General features: G+C 43.9%; 2 protein-coding genes across 4 annotated transcripts in view; one reads left to right on the top strand and one right to left on the bottom strand.

Annotated features, from left to right (window-relative positions):
* LOC148319697 (uncharacterized) overlaps window positions 1-22,494 on the bottom strand; it is a 156,339-nt gene that overhangs the window by 86,490 nt on the left and 47,355 nt on the right. The window lies entirely within an intron of this gene.
* The window catches only part of rexo2 (RNA exonuclease 2), a 72,361-nt gene that overhangs the window by 20,167 nt on the left and 29,700 nt on the right, over window positions 1-22,494 (top strand). The gene's annotated exons all lie outside the window — the stretch shown is intronic.

Here is a 22,494-nt window from a genome sequence, read left to right as displayed (position 1 = left end):
CGACGGGGGGCCAGATCTCCCCAAGCAGTGAACAAAAAGGTTCTGGCTAATGATCTAAACATGTTCTTCAAATACCTCATTCACACCTGGGGTTAATATTGTTTTGAAATTTCCTCCGGTTTCCTCCCACATTCCAAAAACATGTATGGCAGGCCGATTGAACACTCTAAATTGCCCCTAGGTATGAGTGTGAGCGCGGATGGTTGTTCGACTCTGTGTGCCCTGCAATTGGCTGGCAACCAGTTCAGGGTGTCCCCCGCCTACTGCCCGAAGATAACTGGGATAGGCTCCAGCACCCCCCGCGACCCTAGTGAGGAGAAGCGGTACAGAAGATGGATGGATGGATGGGCTCACCGAATTAAAGAGCGCAGTCTCAGTGGTGTGCTATTTCTGTACGTAACACATACACTGGACACATCATACTATCGGGCGCATGCAAGCTTGCACCTGCTAGATATCATTTTGAGAAAGCCGTCTTAGAAAGGCCAACTATGTTAGTCACATGACATTAGCAGTCATCAACAGTGTGAGATCATCTATGTAAGGGGAGGGATGTCACTTGTCACCACACCCTTAGAGTCACGGTTTTCATACATCCATTATCTGTACCACTCGTCCTCACAAAGGTTGCGGGGGGTGCTGGAGCCTTTCTCTGTTATCTTCGGGCAGTAGGCGGGGTACACCCTGTACTGATTGCCAGCCAATCGCAGGGGCAATTTGGAGTGTCAAAGTCAACCTGCTGTGCATGTTTTTGGAATGTGGGAGAAAACCGGAGTACCCGGAGGAGTCCCACGCATACGGGGAGAACCTGCAAACTCTACACAGGAAGGCTAGAGCCGGAATTGAACCCACAAAACTCTGCACTGTGGGGCCATCGTTCTAATCGTCCACTGTCCCTCCGTGCCAACCATCTGTGCCGCTTCTCCTTCACGGTTTTCAATCAAAACCAAAACTATCACCAAACATCCACTGAACAGCATACAATCAAACAATGACACAAAGAAATACAATTAGCACAAAACATGCATCTCTCATGCCATTCATCTCCCAAAAATAAATAAAAATAAATAAGTAGTAAGTACGATATATACTTGCCAGATAGGTTTCTGCAAAACAACCAGACAAGCCTTATAACTGTACAAAAGAATCAACCAGCCAAGATTGTCTAGTCACTCCCGCGAGGAGCAGTCCCCTAAACCTCTCAGAGAGGAAGTCCAGAGAGAAAGCTAAAGCTCCTGTTCCTGTGTGGCTTTTTTATTGAAGCACAGGCAAAGCAATTTGAATATGCCAGATCATACAGAATGGAAAACATGATACTTTGACTTTTCACACCCGCCCACACGCTTCCTGTCATTCTCACGGTTTTAGCTTACAAGACAACTCTGGTTCTCACTTCTGGTAAGTGTAACCCAAACGGTTTCCTGTTTAAGAGGAACATCTGTGTCTGCGACCTTCTACTTACCTGTAAGCATAGTTTTGAAACCTCATAACATGACAAAACTTAATTTCTTTAACAATTCCCTCCTGTTTATCATGTTTCAAATTAAAATACCATCAAAGACTGTTGCTTGAGGGGGCAGGAATACTACCCAAAAATTCTGCGACGCTGGGCAAAGTTTCGGACAAAAAGAAACGGTAGAAACCCATGCCCCAAGCGAGAAGCCAAACCGAAAGATAATGGCAAAAATAATAGCAAAAGCTCAAGCTGGTTTCTTGAGACAAATGTAGACAGCAGTCTGCGTCGGTGCTGTCCTGGCCTCGAGGTTGTGCGCCGACTACCATCAGGAACAGCCCTGGAAAGAAGTAGACAGTGCATCTGGTCGACTGGGCTGTGGCCAGTCGCTGTCCGGTGGCTTACTCCATCTTCCCGAGAGGGGTGTGTTTGCCAAGGAAAACCCTCTCTCCACTGTGGTCGTCAGTACACTGGAGTGTACGTGGTGGAGATCCTACCCCGAGGGCCTGGCGTCGCTAGGTCTGTCAGCAGGGAACCTGTGAAGCTTGCACTGCGACTGGTGGATCCAGCGGCCATGCCCCTCGAATTTTGCTGCCGTAGGGGTCACTGCAATCTCCTGGTGATGGCATCCCAGCGTCAACACGGGGTCGTCTCAACATCTTGAGGAAGACTTGGTCTACCACACGGACGTGGTCTGTTTGTGGATCAGACCACACTGGCAAGTCATTGTGTCTATGCATCTCTTTTCGGTCAAACATGTTTTTCATGTGGACTGGGACCGATGTGTCAGTTGCTGGTGGTTCTGATGAGTCAAGATCTGGAAGTCTATATAGGCGGCCATATAGAATTTCGAATGGGGATAGAGTCTTCCTTCGACTGGCACTATCCTCATTGTTGTGGCAACAATTGGAACATTGTCGGGCCACTGTCTTTTAGTTTCACTTATTGTCTTAATAAGTCTGGTTTTAACAGTGCCGTTAATGCGTTCCACAAGTCCTGCAGACTGTGGTTGGTACATGCAATGATGCTTTAACTCAATTTGCAGCAGCTGTCCCACTTTTATTACAGCATCATTCACAAAATGCGTGCCATTGTCACTTCGAATCACTCTTAGAATACCAAATGTTGGGATAATTTGATTACACAGTGCTTTTGCAACCGTTCTAGCATCAGCATGTCCTGTTGGGAACAACTAAACCCATTTTGAAAACACATCAATTAAACCCAAGCAGTATTGCATCCCCAATGCTTTGTTCGACTCAAGTGCGATGTGTCCCTGTGACAATAGGATCGCTGTGCAATGTAAATGTCGTGTGGGGGTCAGAAATGTCATTTTTTAATTCTTAAAGAAGGACCGCGATTGCGTGTGGCACTTTCAATGTTAATTGGTGGAACAAGATAATCTCCGCAGACGCCTCAACTGCTAAAGCAGTGGCGAGGACTGCTTGAACAAATTCTGGCGTGGCTCTCGCCACGGAATCCAATTGTTGTGCATAGTATGCAACTGGTTTCATTTTTCCTCCGTGTTTCTGCAGCAACACGGACTTCATAAAACCATTTTTTGCACTCACTGTTTGCACAAATGGTTTGTAGTAATTTGGTAGTGCTAGCACAGCTGAATCAATGAGTTCACGCTTGATAAGGTCAATAGCTTTGTCCAATTGTGTCAGTGCATCACGGCCTGGTAAATTAAACGGGCACTGTTGCTGTAGAACTGCTTCCACACTCGCTTTTTTCGTTGGGTCGTCGGGACGTTGCAACTCAATAGTCTGGGACATAACTAAGGGTTGCACTAACCCGTGAACTCCGCGCGTGTTACGTTTTTTTCCGCTTGGCTTAACTGTCGAGGTGTCCCATTTGCCTAACACACTTACATCAGCACCCGTGTCTACCAGGAAAATTAACTTTCCCTGTACTAGAAACAACAGTTCAGGTTTTATCATAGGTTCAGTTTGATGACGCATAAAGTAATTCTCGAGGTCAAACATATGTTTAATATCCCCCTCAATATCTAAACCACTGTCGCAGGGGGAATCCAGAGGGTTGCACATCAATTTGCAGGCCGAAGCCCCTCTGGGGTCCCAGCCTAGTCATTCATCATCAGATGAATCGTCAACACGGCTTCGACCAGGCTTAGTTTTGGCAGGGTTCGCGGTAAACCGCTTCCCGATTGCCCGGGGCAAGTGAAATTTGGCCATGGGAAAGGTAAAATTATGCAGCCAAATATCTTTATTTTCGACGAAAACTGTGGTGTGATCTGTTTGTAGTCACTGTATGGTGATGGTTTAACCCAGACACCCCGTTATGTTGTGATATGTTCCTTTGGCCTTATCTGGGGCAATGGGCGGGCGCTACGGGGATCAGTTAGTTCAGTGAATGTCGAGTTAAAGTGAACGTCAATAAATCCCGCAGTATTGGAACTCGCTGTAGATGCATCCTCATTTGAAGTTTGAAAAACACAACAAAAACCTACGATATTTTGGCCGAAAATTGAAAGCCGGACGTTTTCTTACCTTCTGCGCATCTTTCTGCGCATGTTTACAAGTGGCGACGAGTTCGTTCAAATCCGAACATTTCGGATTCCTCTGACATGACTAAAATAGCTCGAATATTTTTAAGTAGACAAGTCAGTTGTGAGTAAGGAAGGGAGTGATATTTGATTATTGGCTGTTAATTCATTAGCTCCATGATGTGACCTGACATAGTGTCAGAGACTGTGTTCTGTTTATGCTATGAAACTTATGGAGGCAGCACCACAGGCACTGGTCTTAAAGGAATACACAAATTTCCCACACTCATAATTTACTCATGTGATTACTCAATTAATAGGCTCTCCTGGATTTAAAATTGATCATCTGGATTGCTGTAATATCATTTTCCCAATTTAACATGCAGATTTGTTAATTATTAAAACTACAATTAACATTTTCAATAACTGCACAGGATGATACATGCTGTTGTGAGCAGGGTTTCATGGTTGATGATGAAAACAAGATTAATTTATGATTATCAGATTATATGTTTATTTACATTTGTGGCACACATTTTACAACCATAAACATTTTATTCTTAGTCTAGCTTTCACAGGATCAGTTCTACCTGCCAGCTGCCAGCTCCTTACGGACATATGCTTCATTGACTGTTTCTTAATGCCTGCAACGTCTGCAACATAGAACTCATGAAGGAATAACATAATCCTGGGTCAGCAGACACCTAATTAATGTGTTAATACATGATACATTTCTATATAAGCAACCCTTATGATTGTAACATATTTTTAATTCTTTCTAGGCAGGAACTGTCCAAACAAAAAATTCATGCAATTTGTAATTAGACACTTTGTCATACAAAAAGTCACTCAGGGCAAGGTAATTTAATCTTCGGGCAAGAGAAAAAAAAATTGTCACTTGCCCAAATTGGGCAAGTAATTTGGCCACTCGGGCAAGGCAAATTTTAGTGGCACTTGCCCTATGGGCAAGCAGTTTTTAAAGTTAACTTCGAACCCTGTTTTGGCCTCACAGTAACGAGCGCAATGACGTCTTTCATCGCAGTTGAACTCTTCTTTGAACCACTGTTTTTTTTTTGACAGTGACAGTTTGGACGAGTCAAATGGACTTTTTTTGTTAGTTTTTTTACGTCACGTGATCCTCCTTTGTTATCACGACTCTGTCCTGAAAAATTGTTTATCACAGAACGTTCTGTTTTTTTCTTTTTCTGCACGACACGTTCATAATTTTGTCCATAATTTGGGATCTGGAGACATTTGACAATTTAATTTTTTTCTTTTTTACACAATTACAAATTTCTGATCGAACTTGATTCAGAAAGCGTTGCTTCAGATGGGAATTAAACAATTCCCGCTGATCCTCTGGAATCCCGCCGTGCAATTTGAAAACAGTGTGGAGTTTGTGGAAGAAATCATCTACAGACCCCTCTGGTTTCTGGGTGCACTTCGCAATTTCCTTCGGATCAGCAATTTTTCTAAACGTCTCGACACATCTTTCCAAAATTCGCCGTAACTGTCCGCCGTCGGGATGTGTCAGTTCTTCATAGGGAATGAACTGTCCATTTTGTCTCGGATTAAATTGTTGAACTATGGCGCCATATTAAGACTCTGTTGTTAGTGACAATAGTTGCAAAAATTCTTCTGCATTTAGGCGGTGACTATGGATCATGTCTGTAATTTCAGTTACGAACGCATCAGAATCGGGCAGTCTTTCCGTCTCTCCAGCTGGCATTCCCCTGTAAACTTGTCGGTGTGCATGTGTGTGTGCTCCGATCTCAAATTGTTATGTCTTTCGGAATGTGCTTTTACAATAGCATCCCTGCAACCCCTCCACTGCCCAATTTGGTATGTTTGCATCTTCTACGGCCTATGTGGAGAATGTGCCCTGTCGTATTTGTCCATGAAGTGCTGTCTGGTTTGTCATCAGTTTGTAATGTGCAGACTGAATATGTTTGATGTGAATGTGAGTGTAGGTCATGAAAATACTAAGTTCACACATTTAAACTAAGTAATATAACTTTAGCATATGATAATAATATAATAAATTAGTAAACCCCATGACTACAAACCCAGTCATTCCTATGCACAGTACTTCTAGTTTCATTTGATAAATGCTTCTTGTTTAATCAATGTTCAACATATTCAGTAAATATGAACCTGCTAAATTAAATGATTGACATTCTGTCCTGTAAATGTTTGAAATAATTCCAATAATTGTAATACAATCCTTAATCCCCCTGTCGGCCTAATTTAATGAGGCCGAAAGATTTCTTACCATGAAAATGAAAACACAACCTGTGGCATCAAAAAATACACTATGCCCCCCTTCGACCACACCCCCCAGTGGGGTCGGTCCCAATCAAATTTATATTAGACAACAAAACCTTAAACATTAACTCGTACCGTCCAGCGATTAAATTGTTTAACTAAATAATCACAACAACACTGTAATTAATTGTACTCAATCGCATTTTCAATTTGTTTGTTAAGCTTGTATCAGTCACTTGCATAATATATGGTAATTAACGTAAACCCACCAAATATTAAGTATATTTTCATTGAATATGATTTTAACAGTAGCATCCTCACAAGCATTACCCCCAGAAACAATTTTCTAAATTATAAAATTTAGTTTTGCCAACAATCACCACAATCCAGCAGTGTCGGTTTGCAATGATATCCAGCTAATATGGCACAATTTTAGACTTTGGCTTCGCAAGATGCGCAAATTATTCCTGAATTAAATAAAATTTATTTCACTGAGTTCTAATATCTAAATGTGTTAGAGATTACAAATCAACCCCGAGCTAATGCTCCAATTTTTCAGTTTTTAACAAAATTTTAACGCAACCCAATGAAATAGTAACCAATTATGATAAAAATTTCCCAAACTATAATAACACAGATACCAAATTAAACCATTTTCCACGGGAAGAATAGGCGCTTTCCAGGACGTAGACGGCTCCAAGACGGCTGCAGTCTTCATCTCCCACTGCCTCCCTCCACCTCCAGGCCGTGCCAACACTGATTCTGTCAACTGGGGGAGGGTGTAGAGACAGTAAAAACAATTGGGGCAGCTGTGGAGCAGAGCCCAAAATCAGTCGGGCCCCAGGTCCACAACTCCTCCAGCAGAGACACACAGAGCCCTCTTCCGAGTTAACCTGTCTGAAATTTAGTAATGTTCCAAAACAGAAGAATTTGTAGTGGGTGCTGAAATATGATACCCTGATAGTGACGCGGAGTAATCAACATCCGTGATAGACGTCTGAACCCAGTCAGTCGCCTCCACACACCGCTTCACCATGAGGCCTAGATCTTTAGTATGGAGACGCGCACCGATAGTCAATGTAATTTGTGGCTCGGCGAAAGTAAACAAATCATACCATTTCCACTGCTCTGGGACAAGGCACACATATGTGAAGCAACGCCGGTAGACATAACAAATATATAATCCTAATGCAAGATCTACTCCTACCTAAATTTGGGTGAATGCACCTTGATAAACCAAATTATATGTGCTCTCATAATACAGTGTTCAATGTAATGGGTCAATTGGTGATCTCTGGCCTTCTAGTCACACAGGTCACATGTCACCTCAACCCTGTGGATAGAACTGAAGGAGTGGCACTTGCAAGTGAGAGGGGGTAAATTACTTCCCTTGTGAAGCCTTCATTTTTGTATAAATGTTTGGTAATAATGTCAGTCAATCATTCACTTGATGCATGAATTTAATTAGTCCAATCTGTCTCCAATAACAATTTGAAAATAAGTACCTGGGAGTGCAATCTGGATTCAGGTTGATTAGGGCTGTCCGCCCATTGCATCCTAAGTGCTGTATGGGCTTGCCGGATCCCTCAATCAGGTTTCTTTTCTGGGGCCCTTCCATTAAACATTCACTCAAACCACATATACATACAAACACTCTTTGTTTCACACTTTCATTCATCTTTAGGAATCCAATTCCTTCCCAAAAAGATACTTTCCTATTCCATACGGAGACCCCTCCCTCGGCGCGTCTGCCTTGATTACACTGAGATTTGCTGGCAGATCCTTAATTTTGCCTCCATTTAGCCAGCGTATGCCAAAGTTCACCACTGTGGGTCTGTGGATTTTCCCATTCAGTCTCCGTGGTTCCTGCTGGACGTAGCTGACGATCCTGTACCTGTGACGTCAAACAGCTCATAGATGCGGATGTTAGCAATCTGGTATTTATGGAATGCTGTCATGTCCCTTAAAAGTTGTCATGTCAGGGTTTGCGTCATCAGAAATCAGAAATCCCTTTATTGTCATTGTACAGTGTGCAACGAGATTAGAGAGCTCCCCTCTCCAGTGCAATACAACAATAATTTAATCAAATATATAAATGGAAAATAATATGAAATTAGAGAAATAAAACAAATTACGTCGCTGTTCTGCAAGGTAAGGGCGGTTGTGTGTGAGTGTGAGAGTTCAGAATGGTGATAGCTCTCGGTAAGAAACTATTTTTCAGTCTATTAGTCTTTGATTTGATGCACCTGTAGCGCCTGCCAGAGGGCAACAGGTCAAACAGGTGTGAGTTCGGGTGAGTATCGTCTTTGACGATATTGAGCGCTCTGCTGAGGCACCGGGTGGTGTAGATGTCCGACAGGGAGGGGAGAGGGCACCCTATAATCCTCCGCGCCGTTTTGACTGTCCTCTGGAGCCTCACGCGGTCTGCCTCAGTGCAACTGCTGTACCAGGTGGAGACACAGTAGGTCAGCAGGCTCTAGATGGACGAGTGGTAGAAGGCCAGCAGCAGCTTCTTGTCCAGGTTGAATTTCCTGAGGACCCTCAGGAAGTGCAGACGCTGGTGGACCTTCTTTACCACTGCTGTGGTGTTGTGTGTCCAGGAGACGTCATCGGAGTTCTGTACTCCCTGGAACTTGAATGTGTGGACCCTCTCCACACATTCACCTCTGATGTAGAGGGGGGGTGGCACAGTCTTGTTCCTCCTAAAGTCGATGACGATCTCCTTTGTTTTTGCAATGTTGAGTTGCAGTCTGTTGTCCTCACACCCAGCCGTTAGTCTCTGGACCTCCTCCCAGTGTGGGAGAAAGGCAGTCCCTGATGTGCTGGAGAACCAGTCTCTCGAAGCACTTCATGATGACTGGAGTGAGAGCAACTGGACGGTAGTCATTCAGGAGGACTGCGGGTGACTTTTTGGGGACAGGAATAATGGTGGAAGTCTTCAAGCAGGAGGGGATGACTGCTTGAGCCAGGGAGCGGTTGAAGATCCTGCAAAAAACATGTGATAGTTGGTGGGCACATGCTCTGAGGACCTTGCCTGGTATTCCGTCGGGTCCAGTAGCTTTCCTGGGATTAATAGCTAGGAGCATACGCCTCACATCGTGTTTCTCTATGGTGAATGAGGGGAAGTTGAGGCATGGAGTGCGGGAGTGTGACGGTTGGGGTGAGTCAAAGCGAGCAAAGAAGCACTTTAGCTCCTCTGCTAGCGCCACACTCGGGTCTACAGATGTCATGCTGCCGCCTCGGTAGTTGTTGATGCTCTGTAGACCCTTCCATACCTCCCGTGGTCTGTTGCTGGCAAGGTGGGACTCCAGCCTCCTCTTGTAGTCCGTCTTGGCTTGTTTTATGCCTTTTTTCAGGTCAGCACAAGCCACACGGTACAGGGCTCTGTCACCTGACCTGAAGGCAGTGTCGCGGGCCTTGAGGAGAAAGCGAACCTGGCTGGACATCCAGGGTTTTGCGTTTGGGAAGGTCCGTACGGTCTTTTTCAGGGACACAGTTTCCATGCAGAACTTGATGTAGTCCAGTACACATTGTGTGTAAACATCAAGGTCCTGATGATCAAAGAGGTCCCAATTGGTGTCTTGAAAGCAGTCCTGTAATTCACTCATGGTGGTCTCCCGCCAGGTTTTCACAGTCTTTGTGGTGGGCCTGGATTTGCGTCTGAGAGGGGTGTACGCAGGTGTGAGCAGCAAGGACAGGTGGTCTGACTGTCCGAGGGGGGCGAGTGGGAAGGCTCTGTATCCGTGCTTGATGTTTGAGTACACATGGTCAAGAGTGTTGTCTCCCCTGTTGGGCACTTGACATGCTGATGGAACTTTGGGAGTACAGTCTTTAAATTGGCCTTATTAAAGTCACCCTCTACTAAGTGAGCGCCATCAGGGTGGGCCCGCTGTTGTTTATCGATGACGCACGCGAGTAGCGAGAGCGCCGTGCTAGTGTTAGCATCAGGAGGGATGTAAACAGCGGTGACGAGCACTACTGTTAGCTCCCTCGGGAGAAAATAAGGCCGGCATTTAACGGACATGTACTCGCTGTCGGGAGAAGAGTGCTTCTCAACGATCACGCTGTTATTGCACCAGTTCTCATGCACGTAAACACAGAGCCCCCCTACCCCTACTCTTAACGGTGTCTCTTGTTCGATCTGCGCGATGTAGCGAGCGCCCAGCTAGCTGGATGCTAGCGTCGGGGCTGCTGTTGTAGCTTTCGTAGGACACCGGACCTGCAGCCCCGCTTTTGCTTCCTTTCTCTCCATCGTCTGCGTCGCCTCCCGGTCCCGATGACAATCCACGGTGAGCCGGGCGGCCTCGCTAGTTCGGCGGGAATTTTGCGATCATGTCAAAATTCCTCTGAGATGGTCATTTTGTATCGATATCCAACGTCCACGATGTCCTGACGGGTATATCGATACTGTGCCGCAGTTGGTGTTAATAAGACCGAGCAAACGTAAATAAGAAGTAATAAAGAGCACTGGGAGGGAGAGCCGTTAGCCGCTACGTCTATGCGCGCCGCCATCTTGGCAAAAAAAAAAAAAAAAGAAAATCAGTCATAAAACATCTGTCGTCCACCTTTGTTGCATTTAATACACATCAGTTAATATATCATCTACAGAACTATTTAATCTAACTTTATATTTGGTAAACCCCTCATAAATTGCTAGATATTTCCTGTTCTAAGGATTTTCTTTAAACATGATCATAGAATGTTTCAATTAAATCACATCACAAAAACATAGACCCCTTTGCTTAAAAATTTTTTGGGGTAATTTGTCACCGTTTTGCTGTTGTTCTGGTGTCTTTTGTATCTGTGTTTTAGTGTTTTAGTTTGTTCTAATTCCCTCCTAATTTATATTTATCTCATTTATTAATTACTTTATTACCTGATAGGGAAAGTGAAATGTGCTATATCAATTAAGTTATATATTCTTTATGTCCAACAAAATTTTAAATCCCAACTCGCCCACACGCACACAGATAGAGAAAAAGAGAGAACATGAGAGAGTTCGGGGCAGGGAAATCGAAAGGGTCTTAATGCTTTGAGTTGATGTTTAGATGCACGCCTCCTAGTAAAGACGTTTGTTTTCTATAGAACTAATTAATACTCCAAATTTAACAGGTCTTATCAGGAGCTATATAAGTGGCTAGTGGATCCCTAAAAAATTTACTTCATGCAACATAATAAGAAGAATCAAATTAACAATAACATACAGAGAGTAGGCACCAGGGAAAGTAAACAAAATAATCGTTGACCAAAGAGCCAGCTATGCTTATCAGCCGAAGGGAACACAGAGACACACAGTGAAACGGGGAGAGGAGTGTCAGGAAAAGAGACAAACTGGGTTGTGAAGGGATGGGTTTTATGGAAACAAACATAGGGACCATGGGCCACTCGGGGCCTCAGTGTGTTTTTACTCTTATTTGTCTGGAATTGTTAAGGGAAAAAATATGACCCTAGAAAAATCATTAGTAAAAATTAATCTGCCAACAGAGCAAGAATATTTTACGTGACCAGATTTTTTAATAATAATATTGCCTTTATTAGTCCCACAATGGGGAAATTCGAGATTCGAACCCAGGCCTCCTGGGGAGACTGGGTCCTGAACGCGGCGCCTTAGACCACTCGGCCATCCAGTTTTTGAAAACTAATAAAATAATACTAAGCCCATATCCATGACAATAGTCTCAAAATAAGTAGTCTTAAACTTGTCATTTTTCAAACTGTCATATTCAGAAGAGTTTTCTTAAAATAACTCCTCTCTGGATGGCCACAGTCACGTGCTAACCAGCCGAGCCGAGCACCAAGCCACAAGCGAAGTGAGTGAGCTCAATCAATTATACAACAACAACAAGAGGGACACATGAGCGGTGAAACTCGTGAGAGAAATTCTTCTATAATAACATTCATCATCATATCTTGTCGCGGTAATGCCTGATCCAGGAGAGGGCGTCATCTGTGACATCTCGAAGATCCTCGTCGGAACAGTGAGGACCAGACGGACAGTGATGCAGGATGTGATCCATCGTCTCTTCTTCTCCGCATATACATCTTGCGTCTGTCGCTATGTTCCAGCGTAATAGATTGTTTTTAGTCTTGCCTACCCCAGACCTCGCGCGGCTGAGCGTTACCGAGTCCTTGCGGGTAAGTGTGCTTCCAACAGGAAGCTGCTCTCTCACTTCTGGAAGTGCGGGGTTAGGATGATCAGTGACAACTTCTTTCCATCTCTGTAGACGGAAAGTTGTAGCTTGAGTAGGATTGAGAGGTTGTTCTCTGATGAAACTCTTGCGGGATGTAAGTCGGCTAGGGATCTCATTGTGGTCGTGCAGAGGGTGGCGTTCGTCATGAGACTGCTTGTACCGCTCCGAGCGAGTGAGAGCTTCTCGTCGAATGGATGGAGGAGCAATTCCCGCTAGCCTATAAGTGCTGCAATGGGGTTGCACGAAGGGCTCCAGTTATGGTTCGACATGCACTGCTGAGTGCTGGGTCTAATTTGCTGGAATGAGCAGACCTTGACCATACTGGAGCACAGTACTCTGCGACTGAGTAACAGCATGCAAGCGCAGTTGTTCGAATTGTGGCAGCATCGGATCCCCACTTTGAGTTGCCTAATTTGCCAAGCAAGTTGTTTCTGGTCGAGAGTTTCTTCTTCAGTTTGAGGATATGCTCTTTGAAGGACAGAGTCCTGTCTAATGTTATCCCCAGGTAAACAGGATACTTAGTATTCTTCAAGACTTTTCCATTCCATCTGATGTCCATGGTGGTGTTGGCTTCTTTATTGATCAGATGGAATGAACAAACTTGGGTTTTTCCTGGGTTCGCATTTAGTGACCATCGAAGGTAGTACTCAGTCAATATCTTGAGAGCTTCCGTAAGTCTCTGCTTGATGGTATCGAAGCTATCTGACTGTGTTGCTAAACACAAGTCATCAGCGTATAGAAATCTTCTGATATTATTGAAGGCAGGTTGGTCGTTGGTGTAGATGTTGAAGAGTATTGGAGAAAGAACAGAGCCCTGAGGTAAGCCGTTCTTCTGGCTCCTCCAACGGTTCTTCCTTCCGTCCATCTCAACAAAGAATCTACGGTTAGATAGGAGACACTCAACTATCCGGACGATATGTGAGTTGTTTATCGTCTTCGCCAGCTTCATCAGCAGTGACCTATGATTAACCGTATCATAAGCGGCGGACAGATCAACAAATACAGCGCCAGTGATCTTCTTGGCCTCAAATCCATCTTCTATATACTGTGTTAGATTCAGGACTTGTCCACAGCATGATTTTCCCTGTCGAAAACCAGCTTGATCTGAGATCAGCTGATCTTCGACTGAGGGAGCCATTCGTTCCAGTATCAATCTCTCGTACACTTTGTATAATATACAAAGCAGAGATATAGGTCGATAGCTTTTTGGATCTTCGGGGGGTTTCTCTGGTTTAAGCAAGGCTACTACCCTTGATTTTCGCCATAGCTTTGGGATCGTGTGAGATGTTGCACACGAGTTGAACAGGGCAAGAATCCAGGATCTAGCTGTTCCTCCAAAGTTTTGAACTAGCTCTGGGTGGATCCCATCAAGTCCTGCTGCTTTGCCTGGCTTAATTTGCTTTATAGCAGAGTTTAGTTCTTCTATTCGGAAGGGCTCAAAGCTGTCATCACAGGTGTTCATGAGACGTGCCATTTCGCTCTTCATCCTCTGCAAGCATCCCCGTTCTTTGTTTAGCGGCTTTCCATTTACCAAGAGCTGGTTTGCAACCTGGTTAGGTGTAACGGCCGCTGAGCGTTTCACGGGTTGTTTGTCACAGTCGAATTTTCGGATTGTGCTCCACGCCTTCTTGCTGTTGTGAGTCAGATCCGTACTTTCAATCGTCTCTCTCCATCGCTCCTTCCTCTGATCATTAACCAAAGCCATGAGAGCTTCGCCGAGCTCGATTGTATCGGCGCCAAAAGGATCGATGTTGTACGCATTCACGTATTCATTATATACATCACGGCTTTCGCTGTTCAGGCCTGGGATGTATTCCTTCCTGCATCCTCTGGGGATGTGGTGTTTTGCACACTCCCATACGAGATTGCGAAAGGCGTCGTAATTTTGAGGCGTTGGTGGTATATTCCTCCCTTTATCATCAAGCCCGGCAGTAAAATCTTCCCAGTTTGCTCTTCGGAAGTTGAAGCGTGGCATTGGTTTGTTAGTCACACGTGGTCTCAGAACGGGTCTAACCTCAATCAATATTGGCCTGTGTTGTGACCTTGGAATGGGGTCGATTACAGTTTTTTCAAAGTTGTTGTGATGTAGTGCAGATGTGAACACTAGATCGGGATTATAGCCCCGTTTCCATCTAGCGCTAAGGAAGGATGGTTTATCCTTAGCGTTGTGGAGTAAAGTCAGGTCGTTATTAAGTGCCCACTCCTCTACTGCTCCGCCATCGTTGTTGGTATGGTCGTAGCCCCATAGAGTATTGTGGCTATTGAAATCGCCAGCCACTAATAGCACTTTGTCTCCAAAATCAAAGTTGTCAGGCCATTGAAATCTTATTGGCGGTGGCTTGTAGACCGAAATGATGGAAATTTTTTCGTGTCCGCCTTCAGTATTTCAATCCCATTTTGTGTGCAGTCTCTACTTTGCGAGATGATGGACGAGTGTCTGGCATAAATAGCACTGCCATGGGTTTGGCTGGGATGGCTGACAATCAGAGTCATTCCGGGTATAGTAGGAGGTGCGCCACTTTTGTGTGTCTCTTGAAGGCACAAAAAGTCCACATCCAGTTGTGACAAAAATGTAGATTTGTCCTGGGACATGCCCTCTGCGTTGAAAGTGCAGATTTTTAAGGACTTCATGGTAAGGGTCGAGGGTCTATCCTTTTACCACCCTAGTTTTTGGCATATTCGCGTGTTGAAGCAATTGGTCTCTGTCATTTGTCAGATTAACGGAGGACACCACGGGAAGGTTTGCTTCTTGTCCTCACATTAAACATTAAAAAGGTTAGACATATTTTTCAACATGTTAGTCTTCTGCAACATGTCAGGCATGCAAGGACCAAATTCTCACTGAGGGTACCACCGTTTCAAAATGGATCAACTAATGATTTGCATGGTTTGGTGTGTATTTGAGCATAAATTGAGGAATACTATTATCTGCTAAATTACGAAATCTTAATCTTAATTTTAATTGAAGAAATAGTGGATTTGTTGGTTCTCTATATGGTTTTCTACTAATTATTTTATGTCTATTTCTTGTGAAGTAAAAATATATTGAACACTCATAACGTTATATTAAATATCTATATAGTGCTTTCTTATCCAGCGTATATTTTACTCTGCCTGAGAGGTATTGTTTTTGATAATTTTAACTATGTGCTCGATAGATGTGATTTCCAACACAAATTCTAATTCAGAATGACACCCAGAAGCAGTTTCTCTTACTCTAGTAATATCATTCCCATCAATGTCAATTTGAGCACCCCTGTTTCTCCTACAGTTACTGAATAACATGAAATTTGTTTTGAATTCATAATTATAATTATACTAATTAATGAGGTAATTTCTTTGCATCCAACCTGATTTTTATTCTTTTAAATTCTTGTTTAAACACCTTCAGCACCTGTAATAGATTCCGCCCAAAGTTAAAATAAACATAAAAACATTATTTATCCCCACAACTGCTTCCTATTTTCTAAATAACATGAAAATCCCTTCAAATGCAACTCCTCCACAACCGTATTCGCTCAGTTTTTAAGGAGTACACTATAATCCAAGGTATTGTTGGAATTTAGCTTTATATCAATGTTAGAATTTAACTTTAACCCAATGTAAACTCAAATTAGTAATCTGACTCCAATTCGCGACCTTACCCAACTCTCACTCATCCAACAATATGCGCGCTCGTTCTGCAATAGAAAGGTATCAGGAAGCCGGCATTTTCACGCACAAGTGGGTTTATTCCCAATACACAGACTTTCTACATGGCACCTGGGTCTCGGGTCCCTCTCAATACAACTCTACACCTCTCTTGCCACCAGCGAATGTACTACCCGAGTTGCCCAGTAATGATTCATCCTATACAATATGCAAATGGCACAGAGACAAAGGCATCCTGGCATGATTCTATTGGCTATGTGTATCCTGCAGTTAACTTTAGCTTGCTCTTATTGGTCTTTCTTCAAGTGGTGGCTCCTCCTGCTTGTGGTTGAAGGGTCCAGTTTCTTGTCGACCCCTTCCCGCTCGAGGTGTCTGTCTGCGCCAGGCACCAACCTAAAACCTCCCAAACCTTCACATTCTTTCACTTTCTTTGTTCAGCTTCACCAGCCACACACTCAGCATTCCACAGAATAACAGTGACACAAGATGCAGGACATCGAATAAAACTAGCCAGGTTTAAACTCTTCCACTCCTTTATTCCCTCTCATGACCTCAGACAACTGAGGTCATCACTCGAACCCCTTATTTTATTGTTAAACACGAGCTAAAAATCAAACAACGAAAAATGAGTAACAACTATAAATCCATAGAAGGTGAGGTCATGCTCAATAGAAAGTTAGTAAAAGACTAAAAATCAATAAAAAATTAGTAAAAATTAAAAATCAGGAGAAAATCTTTCCAAATCAAGTGGGTGATCGAATAATTTCGCATATACACCAACCTCGGGGTCTTGGTCACAAATATTACAAAACAATATCACCTGTGTGTCTGTCAACCTATTTGAGCTGTCCTCCCGTTCCTCGTACATGACCGTCTGGTTGCAGTGGTCCTGTAACATCACAATTTTTTGTCTCCACTCCGTCTGTCTGAAAAACAGTCTCATACTGTTAAAGAAATGTAAGTTTTGTCTTTCTCATCTGTATGTTTTGTCTGTCTAGTTTTGTCATTTTCCCAAGCTTCAAACCATAACTATGCTTACAGGTGCGGTAAATTTTGTTAATATCCAATTCTCCCATTTTGCACATGCATTCCTATCCTGCTGGCCCCCGGCTGAACCCCCTGACAGCCTCCCCTGGGTGCCAGGCACGGCCCCAGCACAGATGCGACTCCCCAACGCCAGATCCCTTTTCTGTCAACACCTTCCTTGGGGCGTTGATGACCCCTGACCCTTGTAGATAATGTCGAGGCCCGATGCCTCTCAAGGCTGTAACTTATGTATTAGGGAGGTTCAACACAAGGCTTGGTATTTCTAAAGCAACAATATCGTCATGGCCACAAAATAAGCCGCGCATGCCAAACCCTGTGAAAACACACTCCACAGGTCAAATGAAGCTCAAAGTGAACATCCTTAACACATACATGAGGAGCAAACATACTAAAAGCGTAGAAAGCAAGCCTATCATTCAGAAATAATAAGAAACAGGACAGCCGTGTCCATTTTTATGTTTGATTTGTATGTGTTTCAATTGGTCAGTATCTCCCCCTCTCTTGACCTGCCTGTCCGGGCAGTCAACCATCAGGCTCACCATAGCGGGGAAAGAACTCCGGCGCGGGTCGAAGTTGTGAGTAATGGTACCACTTCCGACCTCTCGTGTGTAATTGCACCGTACTTTCATCTGATAAATGCTTTTGTGTAATTAATGTTTAAGATATTTTGTAAATATAAACCTGCTCAATTAAATAATTGACCTTCTATCCTGTAAGTATTTAAAAACAATGCCAGCAATCGTTACACAATCCTTCCAAAAACGCATGCCAAATAATCGCAACAACACCATAATTAATTGTATTCAATCACCTCTCCCAACTTGATTGTGAAGCTTGTATCACTCACTTGAATAATATAATGTGCTTAACGTAAACCCACCAAATATTATATCTATTTCAATTCCTAGACCGTTGAATAAAATCTAAACCGTGGCATCCATACAGGCATTGCATTCAGAAACAATTCTCCAACGTATAAATTTAGTTTTACCGATAATCACCACAAGCAGTGTTGGTTCGCAATAATGTCCTAATGATATCCAGCTAATATGGCACAACACTAGAATCTGGCTTCGCAACATGGATAAATCATTCCCAAATTAAATAAAATTTAGTTCACTGAGTTCCAATATCTAACTGTGTTTAGGAATTACAAATTAAGCCTGAGCTACCACTCCAATTTTGACCGTTCTTCTTGACAAACCTTTAAAGCAACCCAAATGAAATAGTAACCATTGATGATAATAATAAAACAATAATAATAAAAGAAGATCCCAGAACTATAATAATGCAGATACCAAATTAAACCATTTTTTACGGGATGACTAGGTGCTCTCCAAGACATAGACAGCTCCAAGACCACTGCAGTCTACACCTCCTATTGTCTTCCGAATGCCTCACTCCATCTCCGGGCCGTGCCAACTCTGACTCTGTCAACTGGGGAAGGGTGTATAGACAGTGAAACAACTGGGGGAGCTGTGGAGCCGAGCCCAAAATCAGTCGGGCCCCGTGTCCACAACCCCTGCCGGCAGAGATGCACACAGAGCTACCTCTCCCGAGTGACCCGTCTCATGAAATTTCGAAATTTAGTGATGTCCCCAAAACCGAAGAATTTGTAGTAGGTGTTGAACCATGATATCCTGATAGTGACGCAGAGTATTCGACAACTATGGAGCCTAGCTCTTTAGTATGAAAACGTGCATCAATCAGTATGATATGTGGCTCGGCGAAAGTAAACAATTCATACCATTTCCGCTGCTCAGGGGCAAGGCATGCATGTGAGGCCACGCCGGTAGACATAACAAATAAATAATTCTAATGCAAGCTGTACTAAATTTAGATGAACGCCTTTTGACAAACCAAATCATGTGGGATCATATGTACAATGTAATGTGTCAATTGGTGAATTGAATGGGTGGGGGTTGCTACACCACACAGACAAGAGCAGGAACAGGGCATCCCTACCGCGGGAGAATTGAGAACCAGGTTTCAGAGCTGCCCTCAAATGTTTCAGTTCAGTTCAGCCACTGGGAAGGCAGAGAGCACGGCATATGCTCTCACAGTCAAAATCAGTCCCATCCGGGAATGCCACTCGAATTCCAGTATTCGTTCAGTCAATGGCGGTGACTCAGGCAATCTCGAGAGTCCACATGGCTCAGTGGGGGTTGCGGAAGGAGCTCATAGCTCGCCCCAATATCCAGCACCATCGAAAACTTGTCCATCCACCGTCCCCGGAATGCTAGGACCTGCTAGTCCTCGAACGCTGAAGCTCCGCGGACCCCTGTCCTAGAATGGGGTACCAGCGGGTTTGTGTCAAGAGTGCGTTGGGAGTGGGTAACGGTGGCGCCCCCTGCGCTGGTGGAGCTCTTTGTGACAGATATGGCACCGGAGGATGGCACATCCCAGAAAGTGGCTCGATGTGGACAGCTCATCACCCAGTGACCCCACACCCCACAGCAAGTGCACACCCCACTCACAACCCCCGTCTGTAACCACCCATACCTCTGTTACTGCAATCCCAACCTCGTTGACCGGCCTGCTATGGACAGCAGCCAGTCTGTTGTGGCGCTGCGTCACCCGAACCTTGCCCAGAAGCAGCAGAAGTGGAAGGAGCAGCTGCCTCCTTTTTTTTTTTTTAATCTCTCTTGGCCTCCTAAACCGATTAGCATTTTTCATTGATGGACTATTTCGCCTGATGTCTGCCACTGGGAGGGGCACGCCCTTGTGGATGGCCAACTGGAACAGCTGTGTAATGTCGACATTATTGGATGGGTCACTGCCGGAAGTCTCACTCTATTCACGTCTCGCCCTGGCCACATAGACAAGGCCTGTCTCCCCCTTCCCCACCTGAAAGACAGAGCAAAATCGGCCCCAACGGGCCCAGAAATCTCTGATGCACGGCACGGCCAATCTCACCTGAGGTGTCCTCATTTAGCTAGTGACCGTCATGCTGGTCAGCAGGTCTGGCCTCTGCCTCAAGTGAGGACAGTTCCTGTTAAGTAAATTTTGTCCCGCTTGCAACTCTGTATAAACCTCTCTTAGTCTGGTGTCTCCTTTGTAGGAGATTTCAACCAACGTGACCTTTTTACAACATGTCGAATAAACCAATGTTGACTTTTCTGCTATCTTCACAGCTGTGAGAGCTGTCACTAACACTTCCTTTCCCCTTGGGTAATTACAAATGTCTTATCTTCAAACTTCTTACAAACACCCAGTATCCTGGCTTCACTATTTTAGTGCCCCTGCTGGGAGACAGAAAGATCCTTGTCACTCTAAATTTGCGCCTGTCTTTTGTTTTCCTAACACTTTTCACATATGGTCAACTAAAGTTGCTTCAACATCTATTTCCCATTTGTTCTTAAATTTGAGGTATTCTATAAGTTCTTCCAAACAGTGTTTTACAATGTCTTAGTCCTAAATACAATGAAATACGTTACAATGGAAAATATCAGAATAAAATTTCATACATCCAACATAAGACACGTGCTTGTGACCACTTCAGGGTCATTTTTGTCTGAAATATCTCCTCTACAACAACTTACCCTTGCGTTAAGTGAGTAATTTTCCATAAAAACAGTGCCACTAATTCGACATTAACTTCAAGTATCACTGCTGTGGTGCTGTATTATATGGAAAAGTCTGAACAATCCAAGAAAATTTTGCCCTATCCTGGACTGGGTGTGTGTTATCTAGGCGCGCATTCAATGTGAATAATAATAACTCCTGTGGAGCACATGAACAGGCTAAAGCAACAACTATATTTTAATCTGTTCCGTGGACCCTAAATTAGAATATTTTATATCTCCCTCCTTGTTGAGGAGAACCTCCGGGATGGGCGTGGTGAGGTCCTATGTGAAGCGTTCTCCGGCCTTCTGGTCACACAGGTCACATGTCACTTCAAACCTGTGGAGAGAGCTGGAGGAGTAGCAATTGCCAGTGAGAAGGGCCAAATTACCTCCATCCTGAAACTTTCAGTTTTGCATAAATTTTGTGTAATAACGTCAATCAATCATTCACTTGATGTTTGAATTTAATTACTCCAATCTTTCTCCAATAACACTTTGAAAATCAATACTTGGGAGTGCAATAGGGATTCAGGGTGATCAGGCCTGTCCGCCCATTGCATCCCTAGTACTGTAAGGGCTTGCTGGTGTCCTCAATCAATTTTCTGTTTCTTTCCTGAGGCCCGTCCCTTAAACATTCACTCAAACCACATATGCATACAAACACTTTTTCTTTCACACTTTCATTCACCAAAAGATACTTTCCAATTCCACACAGAGACCCCTCCCTTGGCGCGTCCGCCTTGATTCCACTGAGATTTGTGCTGGCAGTTCCTTAATTTTGCCTCAATTTAGCCAGCGTATGCCAAAATTTACAACTGTGGGTCTCTTGCTTTTCGCATTCACTCTCCGTGATGTCGTTTCTCCTCTCCTGGACGTAGCTGACGAAACTGCACCTGTGACATCAAACAGCTCATAGATGCGAATGTTAGCAGTCTGGTATTTATGGAATGCTGTCATGTCCTTTAAAATTGTCATGTCAGCGTTCGCGTCGTACAGTCAAAAAAACATCTGTCTTCCACCTTTGTCACATTTAATACACATCAGTTAATAAATCATCTACAAAAATATTTAGTCCCACTTTATATTTGGTAAACCAATCTCCAATGGCTAGATATTCCCCGTTCCAAAGATTTTCTTTCAACATGTTCATAGAATACTTCACTTAAAACTTATCCCAAAACCATAATCCCTTTTGCTTAAAAATTAAAATTTTAATAAGATTGTCGCCGCCCTGCTGTTCCTCAGGCATCCCCTGCATGTTTCAGTGTTTAACTTGTGTTCTAATTCCCTGCTAATTTGTATTTATTGTTAGGTTGAATACATATATTTTATCCCGTACCTTACTACACTAGCACTGCAAAAGAATTGCTCCACAGTGCGACCCATGCTCGACCACACGAGAAGACCTCAAGGAGAGGCAGATGCCTGAAGATTAGATCAACGTCTGCAACATCGAGGGGGGGGGGGTGCCGAGACACACCTCTGAAACAAAAGGACTGTGACCTTCTTTCGAGAGCACCAAAAGGCATATCTTCCTTTTCAATCAGTTAACGACTGCCATTGATGCCTGTTTTTCCTCTTGTGTCTGAAATGTTTACATGTTCCTGCTGGTGCCATCCGTGAATCGTTATCTTTTACATCTCAAACCATTCTGCCCCCCCAAGGTGACTACGGGGCCATTAATGGCGCCGTCGGATCGGGCGGCGGCTCAAACACATACTGTTGCGAGTCTGGCAACTGTGGAAGAATGCCTCTCAGACATTCCGTCTTTTCTTCCACTTTTTCAATCACTTCATCCTCTTTCTCTGACTT

This window comes from Idiotropiscis lumnitzeri, chromosome 17, assembly GCF_059441095.1.
Source record: "Idiotropiscis lumnitzeri isolate Australia: NSW breed Sydney's pygmy pipehorse chromosome 17, RoL_Ilum_1.0, whole genome shotgun sequence".
Taxonomy (NCBI): Eukaryota; Metazoa; Chordata; class Actinopteri; order Syngnathiformes; family Syngnathidae; genus Idiotropiscis; species Idiotropiscis lumnitzeri.
The sequence above is the reverse complement of the archived record's forward strand: the minus strand, read 5'-3'. Positions and strand labels throughout refer to the sequence as shown.